Here is a 26,162-nt window from a genome sequence, read left to right on the forward strand (position 1 = left end):
AAGAGGGGGACATTATATTAATAACAAAGAGGGGGACATTATATTAACCACCTCCGGACCGCCTAACGCAGATTCGCGTTCCGGAGGTGGCAGCGCTGCGCACAATCACGCATATACGCGTCATCTCTCGATGGCCGGGATTTCCTGTGAACGCGCGCTCACAGGAACGGAAGGTAAGAGAGTTGATCTCCAGCCTGCCAGCGGCGATCGTTCGCTGGCAGGCTGGAGATGTGTTTTTTTTAACCCCTAACAGGTATATTAGACGCTGTTTTGATAACAGCGTCTAATATACCTGCTACCTGGTCCTCTGGTGGTCCCCTTTGTTTGGATCGACCACCAGAGGACACAGGTAGCTCAGTAATATGTTGCACCAAACACCACTACACTACACTACACCCCCCTGTCACTTATTAACCCCTTATTCACCCTTGATCACCCCATATAGACTCCCTGATCACCCCCCTGTCATTGATTACCCCCATGTCATTGATCACACCCCTGTAAAGCTCCATTCAGACGTCCGCATGATTTTTACGGATCCACTGATAGATGGATCGGATCCGCAAAACGCACACGGACGTCTTAATGGAGCCTTACAGGGGCGTGATCAATGACTGTGGTGATCACCCCATATAGACTCCCTGATCACCCCCCTGTCATTGATTACCCCCCTGTCATGATCACACCCCTGTAAAGCTCCATTCAGATGTCCGCATGATTTTTACGGATCCACTGATAGATGGATCAGATCCGCAAAACGCATACGGACTTCTGAATGGAGCCTTACAGGGGCGTGATCAATGACTGTGGTGATCACCCCATATAGACTCCCTGATCACCCCCCTGTCATTGATTACCCCCCTGTCATTGATCAACCCCCTGTAAAGCTCCATTCAGATGTCCGCAGGATTTTTACGGATCCACTGATAGATGAATCGGATCCGCAAAACGCACACGGACGTCTGAATGGAGCCTTACAGGGGCGTGATCAATGACTGTGGTGATCACCCCATATAGACTCCCTGATCACCCCCCTGTCATTGATTAACCCCCTGTAAAGCTCCATTCAGATGTCCGCATGATTTTTACGGATCCACTGATAGATGAATCAAATCCGCAAAACGCACACGGACGTCTGAATGGAGCCTTACAGGGGCGTGATCAATGACTGTGGTGATCACCCCATATAGACTCCCTGATCACCCCCCTGTCATTGATTACACCCCTGTCATTGATCACCCCCCTGTAAAGCTCCATTCAGATGTCCACATGATTTTTACGGATCCACTGATAGATGGATCGGATCCGCAAAACACATACAGGCGTCTCCCTGGAGCCTTCCAGGGGGGGTGATCACCCCATATAGACTCCCTGATCACCCCCCTGTCATTGATCACCCCCCCCTGTCATTGATCACCCCCCTGTCAGGCAGCATTCAGATGTCCGTATGATTTTTACGGATCCACGGATACATGGATCGGATCCGCAAAACACATACGGACATCTGAATCGAGCCTTACAGAGGGGTGATCAATGACAGGGGGGTGATCACCCCATATAGACTCTCTGATCACCCCCTGTCATTGATCACCCCCCTGTCATTGATCACCCCTCTGTAAGGCTCCATTCAGACATTTTTTTGGCCCAAGTTAGCGGAATTATTATTATTTTTTCTTACAAAGTCTCATATTCCACTAACTTGTGTCAAAAAATAAAATCTCACATGAACTCCCCATACCCCTCACGGAATCCAAATGCGTAAAATTTTTTAGACATTTATATTCCAGACTTCTTCTCACGCTTTAGGGCCCCTAGAATGCCAGGGCAGTATAAATACCCCACATGTGACCCCATTACAGAAAGAAGACACCCCCAGGTATTCCGTGAGGGGCATATTGAGTCCATGAAAGATTGAAATTTTTGTCCCAAGTTAGCGGAAAGGGAGACTTTGTGAGAAAAAAATAAAAAATATCAATTTCCGCTAACTTGTGCCAAAAAAAAAAAAATTCTATGAACTCGCCATGCCCCTCATTAAATACCTTGGGGTGTCTTCTTTCCAAAATGGGGTCACATGTGGGGTATTTATACTGCCCTGGCATTCTAGGGGCCCCAAAGCGTGAGAAGAAGTCTGGTATCCAAAGGTCTAAAAATGCCCTCCTAAAAGGAATTTGGGCACCTTTGCGCATCTAGGCTGCAAAAAAGTGTCACACATCTGGTATCGCCGTACTCAGGAGAAGTTGGGGAATGTGTTTTTGGGTGTAATTTTACATATACCCATGCTGGGTGAGAGAAATATCTTGGTCAAATGCCAACTTTGTATAAAGAAATGGGAAAAGTTGTCTTTTGCCAAGATATTTCTCTCACCCAGCATGGGTATATGTAAAATGACACCCCAAAACACATTCCCCAACTTCTCCTGAATACGGCGATACCAGATGTGTGACACTTTTTTGCAGCCTAGGTGGGCAAAGGGGCCCATATTCCAAAGAGCACCTTTAGGATTTCACAGGTCATTTACCTACTTACCACACATTAGGGCCCCTGGAAAATGCCAGGGCAGTATAACTACCCCACAAGTGACCCCATTTTGGAAAGAAGACACCCCAAGGTATTCCGTGAGGGGCATGGCGAGTTTCTAGAATTTTTTATTTTTTGTCACAAGTTAGTGGAAAATGATGATTTTTTTATTTTATTTTTTTCTTACAAAGTCTCATATTCCACTAACTTGTGACAAAAAATAAAAACTTCCATGAACTCACTATGCCCATCAGCGAATACCTTGGGGTGTCTTCTTTCCAAAATGGGGTCACTTGTGGGGTAGTTATACTGCCCTGGCATTCTAGGGGCCCAAATGTGTGGTAAGAAGTTTGAAATCAAATTCTGTAAAAACTGACCAGTGAAATCCGAAAGGTGCTCTTTGGAATATGGGCCCCTTTGCCCACCTAGGCTGCAAAAAGTGTCACACATCTGGTATCTTCGTACTCAGGAGAAGTTGGGGAATGTGTTTTGGGGTGTCATTTTACATATACCCATGCTGGGTGAGAGAAATATCTTGGCAAAAGACAACTTTTCCCATTTTTTTATACAAAGTTGGCATTTGACCAAGATATTTCTCTCACCCAGCATGGGTATATGTAAAATGACACCCCAAAACACATTCCCCAACTTCTCCTGAATACGGCGATACCAGATGTGTGACACTTTTTTGCAGCCTAGGTGGGCAAAGGGGCCCATATTCCAAAGAGCACCTTTAGGATTTCACAGGTCATTTACCTACTTACCACAAATTAGGGCCCCTGGAAAATGCCAGGGCAGTATAACTACCCCACAAGTGACCCCATTTTGGAAAGAAGACACCCCAAGGTATTCCGTGAGGGGCATGGCGAGTTCCTAGAATTTTTTATTTTTTGTCACAAGTTAGTGGAAAATGATGATTTTTTTATTTTATTTTTTTCTTACAAAGTCTCATATTCCACTAACTTGTGACAAAAATAAAAACTTCCATGAACTCACTATGCCCATCAGCGAATACCTTGGGGTGTCTTCTTTCCAAAATGGGGTCACTTGTGGGGTAGTTATACTGCCCTGGCATTCTAGGGGCCCAAATGTGTGGTAAGAATTTTGAAATCAAATTCTGTAAAAACTGACCAGTGAAATCCGAAAGGTGCTCTTTGGAATATGGGCCCCTTTGCCCACCTAGGCTGCAAAAAGTGTCACACATCTGGTATCTTCGTACTCAGGAGAAGTTGGGGAATGTGTTTTGGGGTGTCATTTTACATATACCCATGCTGGGTGAGAGAAATATCTTGGCAAAAGACAACTTTTCCCATTTTTTTATACAAAGTTGGCTTTTGACCAAGATATTTATCTCACCCAGCATGGGTATATGTAAAAAGACACCCCAAAACACATTCCTCAACTTTTACTGAATACAGAGATACCAAATGTGTGACACTTTTTTGCAGCCTAGGAGGGCAAAGGGGCCCACATTCCAAAGAGCACCTTTCGGATTTCACTGGTCATTTTTTACAGAATTTGATTTCAAACTCCTTACCACACATTTGGGCCCCTAGAATGCCAGGGCAGTATAACTACCCCACAAGTGACCCCATTTTGGAAAGAAGACACCCCAAGGTATTCCGTGAGGGGCATGGCGAGTTCCTAGAATTTTTTATTTTTTGTCACAAGTTAGTGGAAAATGATGATTTTTTATTTTTATTTTTTTTTCATACAAAGTCTCATATTCCACTAACTTGTGACAAAAAATAAAAACTTCCATGAACTCACTATGCCCATCAGCGAATACCTTGGGGTCTCTTCTTTCCAAAATGGGGTCACTTGTGGGGTAGTTATACTGCCCTGGCATTCTAGGGGCCCAAATGTGTGGTAAGGAGTTTGAAATCAAATTCTGTAAAAACTGACCAGTGAAATCCGAAAGGTGCTCTTTGGAATATGGGCCCCTTTGCCCACCTAGGCTGCAAAAAAGTGTCACACATTTGGTATCTCTGTATTCAGGAGAAGTTGAGGAATGTGTTTTGGGGTGTCTTTTTACATATAACCATGCTGGGTGAGATAAATATCTTGGTCAAATGCCAACTTTGTATAAAAAAATGGGAAAAGTTGTCTTTTGCCAAGATATTTCTCTCACCCAGCATGGGTATATGTAAAAAGACACCCCAAAACACATTCCTCAACTTTTACTGAATACAGAGATACCAAATGTGTGACACTTTTTTGCAGCCTAGGTGGGCAAAGGGGCCCACATTCCAAAGAGCACCTTTCGGATTTCACTGGTCATTTTTTACAGAATTTGATTTCAAACTCCTTACCACACATTTGGGCCCCTAGAATGCCAGGGCAGTATAACTACCCCACAAGTGACCCCATTTTGGAAAGAAGACACCCCAAGGTATTCCGTGAGGGGCATGGCGAGTTCCTAGAATTTTTTATTTTCTGTCACAAGTTAGTGGAATATGAGACTTTGTAAGAAAGAAAAAAAAAAAATAATAATCAGCATTTTCCGCTAACTTGTGACAAAAAATAAAAAGTTCTATGAACTCACTATGCCCATCAGCGAATACCTTAGGGTGTGTACTTTCCGAAATGGGGTCATTTGTGGGGTGTTTGTACTGTCTGGGCATTGTAGAACCTCAGGAAACATGACAGGTGCTCAGAAAGTCAGAGCTGCTTCAAAAAGCGGAAATTCACATTTTTGTACCATAGTTTGTAAACGCTATAACTTTTACCCAAACCATTTTTTTTTTACCCAAACATTTTTTTTTTATCAAAGACATGTAGAACAATAAATTTAGAGCAAAATTTATATATGGATCTTGTTTTTTTTGCAAAATTTTACAACTGAATGTGAAAAATTACATTTTTTTGCAAAAAAATCGTTAAATTTCGATTAATAACAAAAAAAGTAAAAATGTCAGCAGCAATGAAATACCACCAAATGAAAGCTCTATTAGTGAGAAGAAAAGGAGGTAAAATTCATTTGGGTGGTAAGTTGCATGACCGAGCAATAAACGGTGAAAGTAGTGTAGGTCAGAAGTGTAAAAAGTGGCCTGGTCTTTCAGGGTGTTTAAGCACTGGGGGCTGAGGTGGTTAATAACAAAGGGGGGCCATTATATTAATAACAAAGAGGGGGACATTATATTAATAATAAAGCGGGGACATTATATTAATAACAAAGAGGGGACATTATATTAATAACAAAGAGGGGAACATTATATTAATAACAAAAAGGGGGCTATTGTATTATTAACAAAGAGGGGGACATTATAATATACAGGGGAAATAATATTATGAGGAATGGGGGACTATCTGTCTGGCTCTAGCACAGTATTGGGGGGCAGCAGGATGACAGTGTTGAGACACCAGGAAGGAGAGGATGAGAGTAAAGTGAGGAACCTAAAAAAAATTCTGTGAAACTCTGCAGAGACGAGAAGCGGCTGAAAGAAGGTATCATGGCGGCCTTATCTCTGAATGAAGACGTCGAGGAGAGTCTACATCACAGGAGACGTCACTGGATGTAACAGGTATGGGGCGGTATTATACTGTAATAATAATGTCCATGCACATATCTGTTTCACAGTAGGGTTGGGCAGGGCCGGTACAAGGCAGGGGCCGAAGGAGCGGGTGCCCTGGGCGCTACCATTTGCGGACAGGAGGGGGGCGCAGGTGAAGTGCCAGCCACGGCCCCCCCTACATCATGCTGTGCCCCCCCATGTGCCCCCCCAACTAAAATGACCCCCCCCCCAAGTGAGCAGCCGCCGCCGGGCACAGGGAGATGAGCGCTTCCATTGCGCTCATCTCCATTGTAAACTGTCTGTGCCAGCGGAGGTGCAGGGGAGGGAGAGGCGTGTCCCTTCCCTTTCCTCTGATAGGCTGCAGGCAGGCACCGAAGTGGAGGAGAGGCCCCGCCCCCTAATTACTCCTGTTTACCTTTCTAAAGCTAAAGGACCTTTGATGATGTCATCACAGGTCCTGTAAGGGAACTGCACAGTGTAAAGTGTAGTTCCCAGGTTAGAACAGTGCATCTGCCAGGACCTGTGATGACATCATCTTCAACATCACAGGTCCTGCAGAATCTAGCAAAGGAACTGCACCAAAAATGGTGTAGTTCCTAGGTTTCAAAGGTACATCTGCCAGGACCTGTGATGACATCATCACAGGTCCTTCAACCCCTAACAGCAAGTATTAAAAGTTCACAAGCAGCTCTGTATTGATCCATACAGACTGGAATGGAGAGGTAAGAGGAGGTCCTCCACTTTTCATCATTTACCCCCCCCCCCCTCCATGCCCTGTTTTTACTCATTGCTCACTCATGTATACTACTTCAGACAGTTACCACTACCTCATGTACCTCACAGTGACTATAATGCATAACTGACCACATATTTCTATAAACACTGCATCTACAGTATTATACCTTCTATGTGTCACATCAATACACTGCTCTGTATATATATATATATATATATATACACACACATACATGCACACACACTGCATATATTACACAGTATTATACATGCAATATGTACAGATATATAGTATATACCGCAGTGCACTGATATGTGAGGTATGAGGTATAATAGATGCTGTGTGTACAGATATCAGTACACTTCTGTATATACTATATATGTGAGGTACGAGGTATAATAGATGCAGTGTGTACAGATATATAGTATATACAGCAGTGTACTGATATGTGAGGTACGAGGTGTCAATACACTGCTGTATTTACTATATACCTGTACACACTGCATCTATTATACCTCGTACCTCACATATTACACTACTGTATATACTGTATACACTGCATATATTATACCCCGTACCTCACATATCAGTACACTGCTGTATATACTATATACCTGTACACACTGCATCTATTATACCCTGTACCTCACATATCAGAACACTAGGGAATATACTATATACCTGTACACACTGCATCTATTATACCGCGTGCCTCACATAACTGTACACTGCTGTATATAATATACATCTGCATCTATTATACCTCTTTTGTGTGCCAGGGCTGTTTTGTAATCCCATTCCGGCCCTGATGGCATAAATTATAAAACGCAGCAGCAAGAATAGTTCATGGAACAAAGGGAGGGGCTATAAAAGGGGAATGGGGGCCCAATTTAGATTCCTGCTATGGGGCCCAGTGATTTTTATGTACGCCCCTGGCTGCAGGCACTAGGCCGGCAGCCTATCAGAGGCCGGCGCAATGACGTCATCGTGCCGCCTGAGCCTTACATTACAGCGTGGGACACAGGAAGAGGCTGCATCGCATCGCTGACACTTAGGTAAGTATAAGTGTTTTTTTTTTGTTTTTTTTTACAATAGTGTTACTGGCACATTGGGGGGGCTTATTACAAAACTGGCACATGATGATGGGGGGGACTTTATACTGGCACATGATGATGGGGGGGAACTTTATAGTGTCTGTGACTTTCAAAGTCCCACAGTCCTTTGTTCTATTGCTTTAAGTATATTCTTGTTTTGAAACAACATTGATTCTTTCTTAAAAACGGGGGGGGGGGGGGGGGGGGCGCAGTTTGCCATCTTCGCCCTGGGCACCAAATGGCCTTGTCCCAGCCCTGGGGTTGGGGGAGGAGATTGAGAATATGGCCCACCCTGCCGCATTCGGCCCCAGACTTCAGGTCACACTGTGTGTGTTCTGAATTCTGGGGGCTCACACCCATCTACTACATTATCTGTACTCAGAGTTATCACTGTGTTATCTGTGGTGTTACATAGGACTGCAGGTGATCTACTACAGTATCTGTTAAAAGGGGCGTGCATGGGGTAGGGGGGGGCGCAATTTTTGGCTTGCCCCGGGTGCTGGCAACCCACGCTACGCCACTGGGGGAGGGAGAGGCGTGTCCCTTCTCCTTCCTCTGATAGGCTGCAGGCACTAGGCCGGCAGCCTATCAGAGGTCGGCGCAGGCGGCGCGATGATGTCATCGCGCCGCCTGAGCCTTACAGCACGGGACACAGAAAGAGTCTGCATCACATCGCTGACACTGAGGTAAGTATAAGTGTTTGTTTTTGTTTGTTTTTTTACAATAGTGTTACTGGCACATTATGGGGGCTTATTACAATGGGGGGGACTTAATACTGGCACATGATGGGGGGGGACTTAAAACTGGCACATGATGATGGGGGGGACTTAATGCTGGCACATGATGATGGGGGGGACTTTAATACTGGCACATGATGATGGGGGAGACTTAATACTGGCACATGATGATGGGGGGGGACTTAATACTGGCACATGATGATGGGGACTTAATACTGGCACATGATGATGGGGGAGACTTAATACTGGCACATGATGATGGGGGGGACTTAATACTGGCACATGATGATGGGGACTTAATACTGGCACATGATGATGGGGGGACTTAATACTGGCACATGATGATGGGGGGACTTAATACTGGCACATGATGATGGGGGGACTTAATACTGGCACATGATGGGGGGGACTTAATACTGGCACATGATGGGGGGGCTTAATACTGGCACGATGGGGGGCTTAATCCTGGCACATGATGGGGGCTTAATACTGGAACATGGGGGGGCTTAATACTGGCACATGATGGGGGGGGCTTAATACTGGCACGTAATGGGGGGGCTTATTACTGGCACGTAAATGGGGGGGCTTATTACTAGCACGTAATGGGGGGCTTATTACTGGCACATTAGGGGGCTTATTACTGGCACATGATGGGGGGCTTATTACTGGCACATGATGGGGGCTTATTACTGGCACGTGATGGGGGCTTATTATTGGCACATTGGGGGGCTCTTGTTACTGGCAGTGGCACGTTATTGAGGGCACTTATTACTGGCACATTATTGGTGGGCACTATAGCGGCATCTATTGAGGCCACAAAGAAGGGGTGTTTTATATGGGGGGCTCTCTACAGTAGCATTTTATACTGGGACACATTATGGTGGGTACTATGGAGAAGGGGAGACAGGAGTACTCTGGAGTCATCTACGGGGGGCAGTAAGAAAGGGTATTTTATACTTGCAAATTATGGGGGACACTGAGGGCATCTACTGGGGCAAGATATATGGGGCATTTTATACTGGTACATTATGGGGGGCACTAGCAGGAAGGGGGGAGAGGAGCACTATGGAGGCATTTACTGGGGCACTATATAGGGGTTTTTTATACTGGCACATTATGGGGGACATTAGCTCAACTGGGGGCATAAGGGGGTATGTTTTGCACATTATAAGGAGAATTATTTCTACTGGGGGGCATTATGGTGGGTTTTATTACTCCCCCATGGTATGACCCCCTAGTAGCAGCACCATCCTCTCTCTGCTCTGCTATCCCTCTGCCCCTTCTCCAAATCCTTATTATGAAATCTTTCTCATTAGGATAAAACACAACATCAGCTCCACCGAGCCCCCGGCTAAAGTGTGGAAGTGGCGTCCGAGATCCCCAAGGACCAAGCCAAGTGACTGTAAGTGTTCATGTGAAATATGTTTATTTTATATATGTACACTCCTGTGAGAGGTGGGGAGGGATATCTGTGGATGACACTGTTATAGGGAGGGAGATCTGTGGATGACGCTGTTATGGAGGGGGAAATGGGGATGACACTGTCATGGGGTGGATCTGTGGATGACACATATAGCATAAGATGCTATATACGGTATGTGGCATCCACAGATCCCCCCCCCATAGCAGTGTCATCCACAGATCCCCCTCTCTATAAAAGTATCATCCATAGACAGCTGGACTTTTCTTCCCTGTTGCGGTTTTAGGTATTGGGTAAAGTATTGCAGCATTTCTAAGCATACTTGTGTAAATGTATCGTTGTTATAGCTGCCCCCCTACTTTTGTCCTGGCCCCCAGTGTGCCCCCCCAAAATTTGAAAGCTAGAGACGCCACTGACCGTACCTGCAAGTAGAGGGCAGTTTGAAGATATGTTTTTCACTTCGGATATGAGATCATTCTTGCATTCAACCCATCGACAGCCACCCTCCAGATCCAGCCTAAGGGAACGCCTAGACCGACAGGTGTCTGACTACATTGGGTTAACGACCGATGTGGACGCTCTGAGAAGCGAGGAACCCCTGGACTACTGGGTGTGCAGCCATAACCTGTGGCCAGAAGTGGCACAATTTGCCATTAAACTCTTGGCTTGTCTTGTCCTGTCCAAAAGGACGTTTAGCGCAGCAGGGGGGATCGTGACCTATAAGCGCACTCGCCTAGCTCACGACAGTTTGGACTACCTCACATTTCTAAAAATGAATGAGGCATGGATCTCGGAGGAATTCAACACCTGTGACGACCACGTGAAATTGAATTTGCTCATGCCAGCCCACACATATCCGCCACCACACAGAACAAAGAATGGTCCTTGTCTTATTAATATACAGCAGCATAAAAGGGCTTTTCTGTCAGGTGAATGCCTAATTTTTGGGGCCTCTACTCCAGTGGTCTACAGTAAAATTTTTAGCCAGTGACCGCCCAATGTACCTCCAGCCACATAATCACAAGTTCTTTTCTGTCTGGTGAATGCTTAATTTTTGGGGTCTGCACTGGCCTACAGTAAAATTGTTATCCACTGACCGACCGTCTAATATACCTCCAGCCACATAATCACTTGTTCTTTTCTGTCAGGTGAATGCCTAATTTTTGGCGGCCTTTACTCCACTGGCATACATTAAATTTATTATTCAGTGACCGCCTAATGTACCTCCAGCCACATAAGCACTTGTTCTTTTCTGTCAGGTGAATACCTAATTTTTGGGGCCTGTACTGGCCTACAGTAAAATTATTATCCACTGACCCACTGACCGTCTAATATACCTCCAGCCACATAATCACTTGTTCTTTTCTGTCAGGTGAATGCCTAATTTTTGGGGCCTATACTCCACTTGCCTACAGTAAAATTGTTATTTAGTGACAGCCTAATGTACCTCCAGCGACATAATCACATGTTCTTTTCTATCAGGTGAATACCTAATTTTTGGGACCTGTACTCCCGTGGCCTAAAATAAAATTTTTCTAGGCTCCAGCAGGGCACATTTTTTAGAGTTTCCTTTAAGATGCAAAAAAATGGCCCCTGATTAAAATACATATTTTTTGCGCAGATTTTTGCTATTGTGGTTTGTCACTGTCCATGTTGTAGGACTAAGTATTTGGGGGCTGCAAGGTGGCTGAATGACAGACATCTTCCTTCGGCTGAGGTGGTGGAGCCTTGACTGACCGAAACTGGGTGTGTGCCACTGGGTGATGCAGCGGTAGCTGCGGCAGGCTGGACCACCACATCGGAGCCACGGTTCTCCCATGCCACTGCACGGCGATACCGCATATTTTGACGCAGGGCATTAGTGCCAACATTGGCACCCTGGCCACGCTTCACCTTCTGCCCACATATTCTACATGTGGCCACGTTAACCTCCTCTGGCAGCTTAATAAAAAACTGCCACACCGCCGAGTAGGTGATTTTCCCCCCAACAGTCTGCACTGACTGAGTTCTACCGCCGCTGCCTGCGTGAACCCCTGCACCACTACTTACCAGGCAGATAGGCTGCTGCAAAGCAAGTGGTTTACCCCAGGCACTTTCCGCTCCCGACCAGCAACTACTGACTCCCAGCCATGCTACCACACAGCTCGCCCAGCCGCTGCCTCACAGGCAAGCTGCCACCCTCTTTTCCTGATGATGATGAAGCCCCTTCTACACCCGGCTCCCAAGTGCGATCGGCTTCATCGTTATCAAGTAGTGTCTGCACGTCACTGATGTCCTCCTCAACGGTCTATGGGTCAGGAGCCTGACTGCTCGCAACACAAGCTCCTGCACCACTCTCCTTATCACTACTTGCCCGGCTAGCGGAGGAAGCGGCGGATGTCTCCTCCAGATCTTGGCTGGGCAGTAGTTGCTGACTCTCCGCTAGCAGCCCGTCCTTGCTGTATAGTGGAGCTGAGCCCACAGCATACAATACTTCTGTGGCTGAGCGAACAGCAAAAGACAGAAGCAGGTTGAGGACAGGTGAGGGCACAGGGCCTTCTCCCAGGCCATGCCAACTAAGAGTTGTGTCTGACAAACCCACCGACTGTTGGCTGGGGGTGTCTGATGTCACTTGGGAAGATGTGGATGAACAAGTTAACAAATCAAGAACCGCTGGGTTGCTGGTCAAGACACGACCGCTAGGATGACACCGGGAGCTCAGCCCTCTCGCTACGACTCCTGCTGCCACGTCCCCTTACTCTGCTGGAACCTCTGCTTGCGCCCAAAATATTCAGTCCTCTGTGCATGGCCTGGCACTTCTCTGCCTGACATACGCCCCTATACGCTTTCACTAAAATGACTGCAACAGTGCAGTGCATTTATATTTTTCTTTTTTTTTACTGAAATACGCCCCTATACGCTTTCACCAGAAATAACTGCAACTATGCAGTGCATATATATTTTTCTTGTTGTACTGAAATATTCCCCTATACGCTTTCAACAGAAATAACTGCAGAAGTAAACTGAGAATATATTTTTCTTATTGTACTGAACTACACCCCTATACGCTTTTTACCAGAAATAACTGTAACAGTGCAGTGCGTATATATTTTTCTTGTTGGACTGAAATAGGCCACTATACGCTTTGACCTGAAAACAATCAAAGCATGAAGTGCGTATATATTTTTCTTGTAGTTCACAAATACGCGTCTATACGCTTTCACGAGAAATAACTGCAACAGTGCAGTGCATATATATTTTTCTTGTTGGGCTGAAATAGGCCACTATACGCTTTGACCTGAAAACAATCAAAGCATGAAGTGCGTATATATTTTTCTTGTAGTTCACAAATACGCTTTCACGAGAAATAACTGCAACAGTGCAGTGCATATATATTTTTCTTGCTGTACTGAACTACGCCAATATACGCTTTCACCAGAAATAACTGCAACAGTGCAGTGTGTATATATTTTTCTTGCTGTACTGAACTACGCCAATATACGCTTTTACCAGAAATAACTGCAACAGTGCAGTGTGTATATATTTTTCTTGTAGTTCAGAAATATGCCCCAATATGCTTTCACCAGAAATAACTGCAGAAGTGAACTGAGAATATATTTTTCTTGTTGTACTGAACTATGCCCCTATTCGCTTTCACCAGAAATAACTGCAACAGTGCAGTGCATATATATTTTTCTTGTTGTACTGAACTACGCCCCTATACGCTTTCACCAGAAATAACTGCAACAGTGCAGTGTGTTTATTTTTCTTTTTTTACTGTAATACACCCCTATACACTTTAAACAGAAATAACTGTCACAGTGCAGTGTGTATATATTTTTCTTGTTGGACTGAAATAGGCCACTATACGCTTTGGCCAGAAAACAATCAAAGAGTGAAGTGCGTATATATTTTTCTTGTAGTTCAGAAATATGCTTTCACCAGAAATAACTGCAGAAGTGAACTGAGAATATATTTTTCTTGTTGTACTGAATTACGCCCCTAAACGCTTTCACCAGAAATAACTGCAACAAAGCAGTGTGTATATATTTTTCTTCTTGTACTTAAATACGCCGCTATATGCTTTCAACAGAAATAACTGCAGAAGTGAACTGAGAATATATTTTTCTTGTTGTACTGAACTACGCCCCTATACACTTTCACCAGAAATAACTGCAACAGTGCAGTGCGTATATATATATTTTTTGTCGTACTGAAATACGCCGCTATACGCTTTCAACAGAAATAACTGCAGAAGTGAAATGCGTATATATTTTTCTTGTCGTACTGAATAAGATACTAAGATATAAGCCACTAAAGGCTTTTCAACATAACACTTGCAGCACAGTAACAAAAAGCTGGAATGACAGAGCTGTCTAATGACTATTTGGATCCCCAAATAATTGTTCCCTGCACTTGTAAATCACTTTTCTATCAATGTCTCTAGCGCCTTCTGACGTCTCTCACTGTACTAAGATGCTGTGGAATGATTCCTAACCTTTCCCTGCACTTATAAATCGTTTTTTCTGTCTATTTTTCCCCACAATAGTTTTTTCAATTGCTGTCCCTAGCGCCTTCACACGTCTGTCCCTGCACTCTGAATGCTGGAAAATGGCAGAATCTAGAATGGCTGCCGTATTTATAGGGCTGTAATATCACAGGGCTGCCTGGCTACTGATTGGCTGCATGCAGGCATGTCAATCTGAGTGATCCCGCCTTCCCAGAGTTCCTTGCCCCATGTCCTTACACATGTAGCTGCCATTTTAGGAAAATTGCGATTCGTTACCACGAAGCGCAAGGAAATTCGCATTCATTGCAAATAAAATTTTTCCTGAAATCCGGATCAAATTCCACTTTGTCAGCTTCGATCCGCTCATCTCTAGTGGTGACCAAAAAAACCTGTTTTGGCATAATTTTTATTCGTTTTTTTTTTACACAGTTCACTTGCTGAGGTAGATCATGTGATATTTTTGTAGAGCCAATTGTTATGGACGCGGTGATACCAAATATGTCTATTTTTCTTTTTACATTTTACACAATAAGACCATTTTTAGAAACAAAAACATCTTTTTGAGCCTTTTTTTTCTAGGTATGGTCTTGTGTGGATGCTCATTTTTTGCGAGATGAGGTGACGTTTTTATTGCTACCATTTTGGGGTACATACGACTTTTTGATTGATTAACATTATGTTTTTTGGGAGGTGAGCTCACAAAAAAATCTGTTTTGGCGCAATGTTTATTTATTTTTTTTACGGCGTTCACCTAGTGGATTAGATCATTTATAGAGCCGGTCGTTGCGGACGCGGTGATACCAAATATGTCTATTTAATTTTTTTTAACATTTTTTAAATAACGGATTTAGGGGGGAATTTTTTTTTTATGTGAAACTTTTTTATTTTATTTTTTAAAACACTTTATTTTAATTAATTTATTTTATTTTTTACACTTAGGGTTCTCCATAAGGTTATACAAGACCTCTGGGGGACATTTAACTTCATTTAGTAGCCCCAGTTACAGGGGAAATACACCCCCCAGAGAGGCTGTACAGCATAATACAGCGCTGTACAGCCTCAGTGCAGGGCTGATCGAGGTCTATGGAATACCCGACAGCTCCTGCACTCACCCAGCCCTGGAGATCACATGACCACCAGGCCGGGACAGGAAGCGGCATAGCGCTTCCTGATCTGTATACACAGCACTTGTTGAGCGCTGTGTATACAGCGATCTAAAAGGCAGGGACACCCAGGAATGGTCACTGCCTTCTCTCTGGGGTGCCCTGCTGTCACTAACATCGGGCTCCCTGCTTGGCAACTGCACGATTAGCTTGCAGCTGCGATCTCTGAATGGATGTTCCAGAACGTCCATTCAGAGATAAACCGATGTTTATAGTCAATGGGCGGTCAGGAAGTGGTTAATGAACCTCACGTTGGCGATTGTTGGGAGCATACAAATTAACTAATGCATACATCGCATTATTTATGGAGCATATTAATATGGTGAACCTATCCTCTTTGTTAATAGGGGATTTATGACAATGAAAAGCTAAGGAATGTTTGAAACCAATAATAACCCCCGTTTTTTGTTGAGCATATAAAATGTTATGGGAATCCGATTGGTTCAGATGAGACTTTTGGATACAAAAGATATCACATTCTTTTTTTTTTTTTTACTTCCGCCCAGAATGTGAAGCTCTTGAAAGGGCTATTCAAACCCCTCACATTCAGTGACATTATTTTAAGTACCATTTTCACTTAAAAAGAAATGCATTTCCCTCTAGATATATAGGACAAAATACATAATCACAATTGGAGTTGAGCCCGATGTAGCATACCTCATAGCAGTACAGTGTAAGCTTTTTTTTTTCCCCTAGTGGTATTATAGTCCAGAGATTTCCTCTATTCTTCTTTAGTTTGGTGGCACAGTAATCGCTGATCCTACAATTAAACAACTGAAAAAAGAAAAACTTAAACAAGGGCCCAACTGGGACCAAAAATACCTTAGAGCTAGTAAGGATAAAAATGGATAGTCACTTAGATAAGGGAGAGAGAAGACTGATGGACATGTGAATACTAAGGCCCCTTGCAGACGAGCGTGAGCGGATTAGGTCCGGATGCGTTCAGTGAAAAATGCACAATTTCGCAAGCAAGTTCATTCAGTTTTGTATGCAATCGCATTCAGTTCAGTGTTTATCGTGCATGTGCAATGCGCATTGATGCGTTTTTCACGTGCGTTAAAAAAAAATTGAATGTTTACAAACAACATCTCTTAGCAACCATCCTTGAAAAATGCATTGCATCCGCACTCGTGTGAAAGGGGCCTGAAAGTTGCTTGAAGAAACTCAGGGGAACAGTATTAATGAGGGTAAAGAGTCAAAGCTTCTTAGACTTGTCAGAATAGGATCTCATTTAACACGTTAGTCTCTTCGCAACATATCAAATTGAAAATAAACCTAAAAGACGGCTTAGGGAGCGACTTGAGTGGAGTTAGATCCAACTTTGGACCGTTCTTGAGTCAAAATCGTCGGCTTTTTTCTCAGAGGAGAAACAGAGGAGTCTCTACCTTTGTCGTGGGCGCCCTCATGTGACATATGAATGTTCCATCTGTGAAGTGCCATTGTGGTGCACTATTAACTTTACAGGACACCCCCATTTGTAAGGGATGTTGTTTATCCTGAGAGCTTTGGTGTAAGAAATAAATATCCTTCTCCTCGTGAGGGTTGCTGGAGACAGATAGTTAAAAAAAAGCAAGATTTGTTTGAATCTGTCATGGATATTGGATATCTTGTTTGTTCATGGTTGCTTGTGACCTTGGGCTCGGAGCTACCGGCTCACACGTCTACCTCTCCCGCCATCTGGCCACGAACACCATACCCCCCCCCCCCCCCCCCCCCCCCCGTGGCACCTCAGTCTCAGATTTTATTATATCAGAATGAGGGCTTAGTCCATGTACTGTATAATGCTTGCATCTATTGTTTTAGGGCATTATTTTCTATGATTTTATAAATGTAGCCATGCAAATCCGCATATTCATTTTCATATTGTGCAGGATGTTTTGTATCTTTTTCCATGTTTTTTTTTTAATAGTTTTATGGGATGCCAAGGAGAAATCCTATCAGTGATTGACAGCTATCTCTATATGCACAGTCATAGAGGGAAGGCTGTCAACAGGGCCGGCGTCATAACCCTGCAAACCCGGGCAAGTGCTGGGGCCCAATGCTCCTGGGGGGGCCACTGAGCTGCTATGAGCACTTCCATCAATACAGATGGAAGCTCTCATTGCTGTTATTTCACTTACGCAGTACCCCTTTGGTTGGCCCTCTGAGTCACATGAGACCAGCTGCTGCAGAGACTCAGACACGCCACTTCTACACAGGACATGCTGCCTGAGGAGAGAGATGGCAGGGCTGGAGCAGAAGTGTGAACATAGGTTGTCAGTGAGTCTGCACTGTCTCTTCTCTGTGGGACTGGGGGGGGGGGGGGGGGGCGACGACTTTATGATCTGCTGCTGGATGCTGCTTCATTCTATTTAGTTGTTTTACTGTTTCATTAAGCAGTTTACCTGCATGACACCTGTTCCCCCCCCCCATATCCTGTCCTATCTCATCCTCATGGAGCCCCTGCTGTCTCCTTTCCTCCCTCATGTATCCAGAGTTCCAGTTCCACCCTTCTATCTCCTATTGCTGCCCTGCACAGACCTCTTGCCACTACTTGTACGAATCCCCCTCAGAGCCCCTTCAACCTACTTGCTGTGTCCACCACTCCTGTCCATCCAGGGCCCCTGTCTCACTCCTCTGCCTCTCATGAACTGAATTCACCATAAAGACCTCCTAATGTCACAGGGCATGTCACTGTGCCCCCACCCAGTACTGTGCCCCTCACTCCGTACTGTGCCCCTTTATACCTTGCATTGTGCCCCCTTACCACACCCTGTGCAGTGCCCCTAGTCATTCCCTGTACTGTGCTCTATTATACCCTTTTATCCGGTCACTGTATGGTGGTTTTATCATTGTATGGCGGTGTTATCACTGTATGGCGGTGGTGTCTAATAACTGTAAGGCCATAACTGTATCCCCTTCCCTGCCCACACCACTTTTTTTAGACCTGGCATGAGTGGGAAAAGATACAGATTGCGGTGCTGAGGACCTTTGCGCCACATCTGTGTCAGAAATACGCCTAATATAGACATATTTCTATATAATAAATGACCTCCAAATTGTATTATTATTCGGGGGTAGGGCTAATAGCTTTATATTATATAGATTCTAGTGTATTATACTGTGCCATGTATTTCCCAGTAGAAAATAATCCTTGGGAAACACAGTCCTAATCCCTAACCACCAGGACCAGGTAGCGCTCTGTCAGTACATGGCGGCATCCCCTCTCCGCCATGCTGCTCCGCTGTGTACTGGTGCTTATTCTGACACTAAGGCTGGGTTCACATCTCATTAGTGCCATCCATTTACTGTACACCAAAAATTTATGCATTAACAGATGCCCCAGACTGATGCCGTACAGTGTCATCCGTTCACCATACAGTTCCATTGTAAAAAAAAATATACGCTAACGTATGCATTTTTTACTGGATTCTGCAGGATACAAAAACGTGGAGTGCTGCACATTTGTATACATCAAACCGATAGGAAAAACGTGATGTGAACCCACTGGGGGGGCCTACTAAAATTTGCTGTGGGGCCCAGTCAGTTCTTTCTACATCACTGCACATCTCCTTCTCTCCTTCAGGCCGACCCAAGGGTGACGTCATGACGTGTGTCTCACTGCTGCAGCGGGCCTGAGGAGAGAAGGAGCGCAGGGAGCTGCGGTTAGTGAATGACAGGACCGCCAGCTCCCCTGGGCTCCAGCAATGATAGGTATGCGAGGGGGTCACTGGGGGGGTCATTACACTGTGAGGGCCCCTTACACCATATAATGACCCCCCAGTGCCCCCCATTTAGTATAATGATCCCCATTGACCCTCCATTTGGTATAATGACCACCAGAGCCCCGATTCAATATAATGACCCCCAGTGCCCCCTCCACACAGTATAACCTCCAGTGTGGGGGCGCTGGGGGTCATTATTCTAAATGGAGGGCCACTGTGGGGTCATTATACTGTGAGGGAGGGCCCTTTACATAGTATAATGTCCCCCATTTAGTATAATGATCCCCAATGACCCTCCATTCAGTATAATGACCCCCAGTGCCCCTGCATACAGTATTCCCACAGTGTAGGGGCTACTGGGGGTCATTATTCTGAATGGGGGGCGACTGGAGGTTATTCTGAATGGAGGGCCGCTGTGGGGTCATTATACTGTGTGTGGGGCCACTGGGGGTCATTATACAGTGTGGGGGGCATTGGGGTCATTATACTGTGTGAAGGGCCACTAGTGGTCATTATACTGTATAGGGGCCACTAGGGGTCATTATACCGTGTGGGAGCCACAGGGGGACATGTAAGTGTAAGAAAATGCCTCAGGGGGGCCACTGGGATTTATCACCCCAGGGCCCGCATGAACCTGGAGCCGGCCCTGGCTGTCAATCACTGATAGAACCCCTTCTTTGACTTCAAAGTCCAGAATGAGCAGGAATTTAAATGAATGAAATACAAGTTATACTGAATCTTTTCCCATAAAACTATGCATCAATCTGCTCATCTCCTCCTGCTCTATAACCTGCTGCCTGCAGCTCAGACACCATGTTCAATGTTACAGGTTCCCTTTAAGGCTAAAATTAGTTACATCACTTATGCTACTTTCTCACTAGCGTTTTTGCTGGAATCGGCAGAGTTCAGCAAAAATGCTTCCGTTACTGATAATACAACTGCCTGCATCCATCATGAACGTATCTGGTTGTATTATCTTTAACATACCCAAGACGAATCCGTCATGAACTCCATTAAAAGTCAATGGGGGACAAATACGTTTTCTATTGTGTCAGAATGTCAGAGAAAACGGATCCGTCCCTCTCGACTTTCATTGTGAGTCATGACGGATCCGTCTTGCTCCGCATCCCAGGACGGAAAGCAAACAGCAGCATGCTGCAGTTTGCTCTCCGGTGTCAGAACGGAACGGAATGCATTTTGGAGCACTCCGTTCTGTTCAGTTACGTTTTGTCCCTATTGACAATGAATGGGGACAAAACGGAAGCGTTTTTTTCCGGTATTGAGACTCTGTGACTAGTGATGGACGAACATCTGCCGGGACGGTTCGCAAACGCGATCGCGCGAACGAGATCAAATGTTCGCGAACCACAAGTTTGCGGCGGGTCCCATTCATTTTAATGGCAGGCAAACCTGAAAAACCTTCAACTCATATTTGCAGCCAAGAAATAATTACTAGTAGTGCACAAATAGTCCCACAACATGGACAGTGACATACCAGATGTATTATTCGAGTTTGCGATCTCCATTCATAATTTTTTTCAATGCGAAATATCGGCAATATAATACAAATGCACTATACACTGCGTGCAGAATTATTAGGCAAATGAGTATTTTGACCACATCATCCTCTTTATGCATGTTGTCTTACTCCAAGCTGTATAGGCTCGAAAGCCTACTACCAATTAAGCATATTAGGTGATGTGCATCTCTGTAATGAGAAGGGGTGTGGTCTAATGACATCAACACCCTATATTAGGTGTGCATAATTATTAGGCAACTTCCTTTCCTTTGGCAAAATGGGTCAAAAGAAGGACTTGACAGGCTCAGAAAAGTCAAAAATAGTGAGATATCTTGCAAAGGGATGCAGCACTCTTAAAATTGCAAAGCTTCTGAAGCTTGATCATCGAACAATCAAGCGTTTCATTCAAAATAGTCAACAGGGTCGCAAGAAGCGTGTGGAAAAACCAAGGCGCAAAATAACTGCCCATGAACTGAGAAAAGTCAAGCGTGCAGCTGCCAAGATGCCACTTGCCACCAGTTTGGCCATATTTCAGAGCTGCAACATCACTGGAGTGCCCAAAAGCACAAGGTGTGCAATACTCAGAGACATGGCCAAGGTAAGAAAGGCTGAAAGACGACCACCACTGAACAAGACACACAAGCTGAAACGTCAAGACTGGGCCAAGAAATATCTCAAGACTGATTTTTCTAAGGTTTTATGGACTGATGAAATGAGAGTGAGTCTTGATGGGCCAGATGGATGGGCCCGTGGCTGGATTGGTAAAGGGCAGAGAGCTCCAGTCCGACTCAGACGCCAGCAAGGTGGAGGTGGAGTACTGGTTTGGGCTGGTATCATCAAAGATGAGCTTGTGGGGCCTTTTCGGGTTGAGGATGGAGTCAAGCTCAACTCCCAGTCCTACTGCCAGTTTCTGGAAGACACTTTCTTCAAGCAGTGGTACAGGAAGAAGTCTGCATCCTTCAAGAAAAACATGATTTTCATGCAGGACAATGCTCCATCACACGCATCCAAGTACTCCACAGCGTGGCTGGCAAGAAAGGGTATAAAAGAAGAAAATCTAATGTCATGGCCTCCTTGTTCACCTGATCTGAACCCCATTGAGAACCTGTGGTCCATCATCAAATGTGAGATTTACAAGGAGGGAAAACAGTACACCTCTCTGAACAGTGTCTGGGAGGCTGTGGTTGCTGCTGCACGCAATGTTGATTTTGAACAGATCAAAACACTGACAGAATCCATGGATGGCAGGCTTTTGAGTGTCCTTGCAAAGAAAGGTGGCTATATTGGTCACTGATTCGTTTTTGTTTTGTTTTTGAATGTCAGAAATGTATATTTGTGAATGTTGAGATGTTATATTGGTTTCACTGGTAAAAATAAATAATTGAAATGGGTATATATTTGTTTTTTGTTAAGTTGCCTAATAATTATGCACAGTAATAGTCACCTGCACACACAGATATCCCCCTAAAATAGCTAAAACTAAAAACTACTTCCAAAAATATTCAGCTTTGATATTAATGAGTTTTTTGGGTTCATTGAGAACATGGTTGTTGTTCAATAATAAAATTTATCCTAAAAAATACAACTTGCCTAATAATTCTGCACTCCCTGTAATATACATTCTAAAAGAGAAAGTATATTATAACATTGTACAAGGAAGGCAATCCATTAGAATATACATAAAGATAAAACGCAACCTTTAATAATGTTACTATGAGGGTCCATTCACACGTCCGTAAGTGTTTTGCGGATCCGTAAAACACGGACACCGGCAATGTGCATTCCGCAATTTACGGAGTGCACATCGTTGGCACTATAATAGAAAATGCCTAATCTTGTCTGCAATTGCGGACAAGAATAGGACATGTTCTATTTTTTGGCGGAAGCGGAAGCACGGATGCGGAAGCGCGGATCCGCAAATGCGGAAGCGCGGATCCGCAAATGCGGATGCGGACAGCACATTTCGGCCCCATTGAAAATGAATGAGTCTGCACCCGTTCCGCAAAATTGCAGAACGGATGCGGTCCCATTTTGCAGACGTGTGAATGGAAAAGATATCCCTCAAAATGAAAATAAATTAAATTATTAAAGTTAAGCAAAAAGCATAGATGTGGTGGGCAATAACAAGTGCTCGGCGGCACCAAATCAGAAACCATATGTCCTACCACAATCCGGGGGGTTCCAGTGCACATCCATGAATCCCGGAGCAAAAAACATCTATCCCTGGGCTAGATGATGATGTGCTATTGAAGGACAGGGTGGGCAAAGAACTGTCCCTGATATTGCCCTACAGGGGGTGCTATTCTGGCCCTGATAGCCTAACCACAGACCACCTGCCCTGATAAGAGCAACCCCGTCCGGAACCTTACCCTATATAAAAATGGTCCTAGTAAGCCCCTAGCCCCTAACTTCCAGGTTATCACTATATAGATCTATGTGTTTTTGAAACATTATAAAAGTATATTATAAGTATATCGCACCCCTCTGTGTATCACACCTATCGATAGCACACCTATACCAGTCCTTAAAAAGACATTTGTGGCCCAATTAGCTAGCGTTTGGTGTCCGTAATAGTCTGTCCCTGCTCCACACAGCAACCTCTCCCTACACTGGCAAAAGACTGAATGTAAAATGGCGGCCAGATCAGGTTTATTTATAAGGTAGGGGATATGTCCATGTGCTGAAACTTCTCAATTGGCTATCCTGTACCACCTGATGGATGTGTCATGGGTCAAAGTTCTTCACAATGTAAAAGAATATGGCGGGTGCGAATATCTCCATATGTTCGCATGTTCGGCGAATCGCGAACACGCAAAGTTTGCCGCGAAATGCAAGGCCATCTCTACCTGTGACGGATCTCAATACCGGAAAATATTAATGCTAGTGTGAAAGTAGCCTAAGGAGTAAAAATGCACTTCAGACATCTGAGTTATGTGCCAGCTATATTTACTTTGGACATACAGTAAATTCAAAATCTATAAAAAAAATTGGGAGTGTTTTTTCCCATTTTGATGTGACTTTTGGGGGGTTAAATCCTGAACTAGTACAGGCATGCTAAGTCAGGCAAGATGTGTCAGTTCTCATCAGGTTTTTATTATCGGAGGTGATCACTCACGGCTGAACACCAACAGCTGACGTGTCTAATCAAGATGTCTCTCTCTGCTATCAAGAGCTTGGCAGAGGTGATGAGACAAGGGAAGAGACATCAGCATCATATATAGGAACAGCTGCTAGCATCATTTTGTACTGGTTCCCAGTAATAGCAGACACCAGCAGCAACATAGAAACTGGCACATACGGATTCATATATTCATGGCAGGGCTTAACTTTTGGTAATTTTTGGTCATTATGTGTTGTATGAATACAAGTGGAACATCCAGTAAAAACATCCAATTTAATTTGAGTCCAAAAATAGGGATCCAAACGGAGAGAAAAAAAACACAGAAAAAGAATTAATAAGGTGCATACAGTGTTTAGCTAAACATGTGACCTATATCGACTTGACCGTAATGCATAACAATTTCATGGTGGACATGGCTGTGACGATCCATACTCTCGGGTCGCTTCGAATAATACTAGTGAGCTTGTCAAGTTACCACAGAAATTCCCACCCACCTATTCTAGATGACGGAATTATGCTAACTTACTCCCCTAGATTCTAACACCCCAATATTTTCTATCACAATAGCTGCCACCATCTCTATACTATAAGGCAATAGGGGCCTATACTCAGATATTCTATCAACCCAAATTTAACACTGTAACACAAGTTATCTATATGGGACATAAAATCCTCTGAAACACTACTGGTCCTATAAGACCACAAGGAAGGGACTTATTAATGTTTAAATTTAATACACAATAGTAGAGATGTCCCGAACTATTCGCCGGCGAACATCGCTTGTTCGCGTTCGCCGCGGCGAGTGAACATATGCGATGTTCGGTCCGCCCCCTATACGTCATCATTGAGCAAACTTTAAATCTGTACCTCACAGTCAGCAGACACATTCCAGCCAATCAGCATACCCTCCCTCCCAGACCCTCCCACCTCCTAAAAAAAAAGCAAGGACGGCAGCCCTCTTAGATTCATTCTGAAGCTGCAGTGTAAGGCCCCTTTCACACGAGCGAGTATTCCACGCGGATGCGATGCGGGAGGTGAACGCATTGCACCAGCACTGAATACTGACCCATTCATTTCTATGGGGCTGTGCACACGAGCGGTGATTTTCACGTATCACTTTTGCGTTGCGTGAAAATCGCAGCATGCTCCTCTTTGTGCGTTTTTCACGTAACGCAGGCCCCATAGAAATGAATGGGGTTGCGTGAAAATCGCAAGCATCCGCAAGCAAGTGCGGATGCGGTGCAATTTTCGCGCACGGTTGCTAGGAGACGATCGGGATGGAGACCCGAACCTTATTATTTTCCCTTATAACATGGTTATAAGGGAAAATAATAGCATTCTGAATACAGAATGCATAGTAAAACAGCGCTGGAGGGGTTAAAAAAAATAAAAAATCATTTAACTCACCTTAATCCACTTGCTCGCGATGCCCGGCATCTCCGTCTGACTCTTTTACTGTATAGGACCTGTGGAGAGCATTAACTATAGTTTAAGGACCTGGGATGACGTCACTCCGGTCATCACATAGTACGTCACATGATGTTTTACCATGGTGATTCACCATGGTAAAAGATCATGTGACGTACCATGTGATGACCAGAGTGACGTCATCCCAGGTCCTTAAACTATAGTTAATGCTCTCCACAGGTCCTATACAGTAAAAGAGTCAGACGGAGATGCCGGGCATCGCGAGCAAGTGAATTAAGGTGAGTTAAATGATTTTTATTTTTTTTTTAACCCCTCCAGCGCTGTTTTACTATGCATTCTGTATTCAGAATGCTATTATTTTCCCTTATAACCATGTTATAAGGGAAAATAATACTATTTACAGAACACCGATCCCAAGCCCGAACTTCTGTGAAGAAGTTCGGGTTTGGGTACCAAACACGCGCGATTTTTCTCACGCGAGTGCAAAACGCATTACAATGTTTTGCACTCGCGCGGAAAAATCGCGGGTGTTCCCGCAACGCACCCGCACATTTTTCCGCAACGCCCATGTGAAAGAGGCCTTAGTTAGAGCAGGGAGAGTGCTGCTGAATTAATAGGGAAAGCGTTAGCTAGGCCAGTGTTCTGTGGCCACTCCAGTCCTCAATGACTCATCTGCTGTAAGGACAGCGTCCTGACAGCACCTCAAAAAGCCCTTTTTA

The sequence above is a fragment of the Bufo bufo genome, chromosome 2 (assembly GCF_905171765.1).
Source record: "Bufo bufo chromosome 2, aBufBuf1.1, whole genome shotgun sequence".
NCBI lineage: Eukaryota > Metazoa > Chordata > Amphibia > Anura > Bufonidae > Bufo > Bufo bufo.